We start from the raw sequence: 2,815 nt of genomic DNA on the forward strand, positions 1-2,815 counted from the left end.
TAAGGAGATGCTTCTTTGAGCCGGCCCTGCGGCATAGTGGTTAAGCACATGCGCTCCTCTGCTGGCAGCCCGGGTTCAGATCCCGGGCGCGCACAGAGGCACCGCTTGTCAGGCCGTGCTGTGGCAGCGTCCCATATAAAGTGGATGAAGATAGGCACAGATGTTAGCCCAGGGCCAGTCTTCCTCAGCAAAAAGAGGAGGATTCGTATGGATGTCAGCTCAGGGCTGGTTTTCCTCACCAAAAAAAAAAAAAAAAAAAAAGAGAGATGCTTATCGCTAAATGCAATGGATAATGTTTTCTTTTCCCTCCCTCTCTCCCTCCGTCCTTCCCTCCCTCCATCCCTCACTCTCTCCCTTCCTTCCTTCTTTTCCTTCTGTCAATAGAGGGCTTTTATTGCATCTTTAAAAATTAAAAAAATCTTTTTCAATAACTTTATTGAGATATAATTCACATACCACACGGTTCACCCGTTTAAAGTGTACAATTCCATGACAATTTGTATCTTTTTTTAAATTTATTTTTTAATTGCGATGTAATGGACATATAACATTGTGTAAGTTTAGATTTGATACATTTGTGTACTGCAGTATGACTATCACTGTAGCTTTAGCTAACACCTCTATCACATCACATAATTATCACTTCTTTTTTGTCATGAGAACTAGCGATAAGAGCCAGTCTCTTAGCAACTTTGAAGTATATGATACAGCATTGTTGATTATAATCACTATGCTGTGCATTAAAATATCACAAATAGGATCTTAGGAATCATCCCACATCTTCTTGTTTCCATAGCTGGATAACTCTTAGATTTTCTTCATGAACATGCTGAACTCTTCCTTTTGCAGAGATATAGATACTATCCAAAAGCTTTCTGATATTCTTATTTTAACTGCTGTGGCTTGCTGAATCAAAGCAACTGAATTTGTTGCAAGTTCAATGTCATTTCCTTCAAGAATTAACCCATCTTTCTGGGCTTGAGATAGGGAACAAACAACACCTGGCCTCACCTGAATTCTGTGGATGTATTTTTTACTCAAGAAATTTTGGATTTCAACAAGAGACGCATTCTCCTGAATGCCAATGTTGATGGGGAACTGAGAATACACAGACCTCATCTTGTAACAGGAGCCCAGTGTAAAGCCCTTGATCGTGTTCTGTACGTGACGGCAGAGTGCCAACCATAGCCAATTCCTTTCTGTTTCTCCACCATTTGTCAACCCAGAGGCTCTTTTTCTTTCCAAGGAGACTGAGTTCTACATTGACGTCATTGAAATCCCTCGCAAGGTTCCTCTAGGGCTCTTCACAGTAACCGTGCGTCCCTTCAGTGATGTCGACACTTTCTGGAATGTCAACAATCTGATTGCTGAGAATGGTCTTCATTCTCACAGTAGATGCTGCAAAGAAAGAACGGTCTCAGTCTTTATCTTTCTTGACCTCTCTAAGGCATGTGACACTGCCGACTGCCCCCTTCTTTTTTTTTTTTTTTTTTTTTTTTTTTTTTTTTTTTTTTTGTGAGGAGATCAGCCCTGTGCTAACATCCGCCAATCCTCCTCTTTTTTTGCTGAGGAAGACGGCCCTGGGCTAACATCTGTGCCCATCTTCCTCCACTTTATATGGGACGCCGCCACAGCATGGCCTGCCAAGCAGTGCGTCAGTGCGCGCCCAGGATCCGAACCAGCGAACCCTGGGCCGCCGCAGCGGAGCGCGCGCACTTAACCGCTTGCGCCACCGGGCCGGCCCCTGCCCCCTTCTTTTTGATTATGTGCTTGCGTCCTTTGGCACCATAGGCTTCTCTCTCTTGCTTTGTTTCCAGCCCCTCTGGACAAAGACTCTTCCTGCCTTTTTTTTTTTAAGGTGATTTTTCTTTTTCTTCTTTGGAGCTCCAGACTCACATACACAACTGACTTCTGCACAATTCCTCTTAGAACCTGCAAAGACATTTCAAATTCAATTAATTGACCCCATTGTTCCCCCTACCACCTCCCTTCCACCACCATGGCCCTGGTTCTCTGGACTATATCACCCTGGCCCTAAATTGCTATTTCTCCACTGGCTCCTGTTTAGTGATGTAGGTAAACTCTGACCAGTTAAGACATCTGAGCATCTTTCTTCACTTTTCCTTTTCCCCCACTTTCTTCATTTGTTTCATCACCATGAACTACGTCCTAAATACTTTCCAAAGCCATTCACCACAACCACAACAACTACCACCCAACTCCAGACCACTATTACCTTTCACCTTGCTTTCTCCAAAAACCTCCTCATTTATTTCACAGTCTCGGGTCTTGCTCCTCTCATAAATACAAGGTTGAGAAGAAGAAAACTTTCTAGGAACTGTTAGATATGTGATAAAACTGTCAGAAGTGCTAAGTCACAGTCTACTGTTTTGTGACAGTTTATAAAAAAGTAATTTAAGAAAAATCCAGGTAGAAAATATAAAGAAAAAATACAAGCATTTTGATATGTCAATTGATAATGACGCTTCAATTATACCCCCCTGTGGGGAAAAAGACAATGATCAAATCCAAGTAATCTATGTCTCAAATAAAATTTTAAGCACACCATATCTAGTTCCAACTTTACTCTGCCTTCCAGTGCCAGAGGGAATCTTTCTAACATGTAAACTAAGATCCCCCCCATCTCCTTCACTGGCTCCCCACTGCCTTCAAGGTAAATTCTAAACACTTTAATTTGGTTTAGAACCACGATCTGGTCCCCGCTTATCTCTCTATCTTCACAACCCCTTCACACTCTAGTTAGACGGAACTCCTTTCAGTTTTGCAAATTCATCATGCTCCTTGCCTCCTTCTG

The 2,815-nt window shown here is 42.4% G+C and overlaps 1 pseudogene; it reads right to left on the reverse strand.

Moving 5' to 3' along the window:
* Positions 1 to 769: 769 nt before the first annotated feature.
* LOC131420729 (large ribosomal subunit protein uL6-like) lies at positions 770 to 1,384 on the reverse strand (annotated as a pseudogene).
* Positions 1,385 to 2,815: the final 1,431 nt, after the last annotated feature.

Source organism: Diceros bicornis, chromosome 24, assembly GCF_020826845.1.
Source record: "Diceros bicornis minor isolate mBicDic1 chromosome 24, mDicBic1.mat.cur, whole genome shotgun sequence".
NCBI classification, from domain to species: Eukaryota; Metazoa; Chordata; class Mammalia; order Perissodactyla; family Rhinocerotidae; genus Diceros; species Diceros bicornis.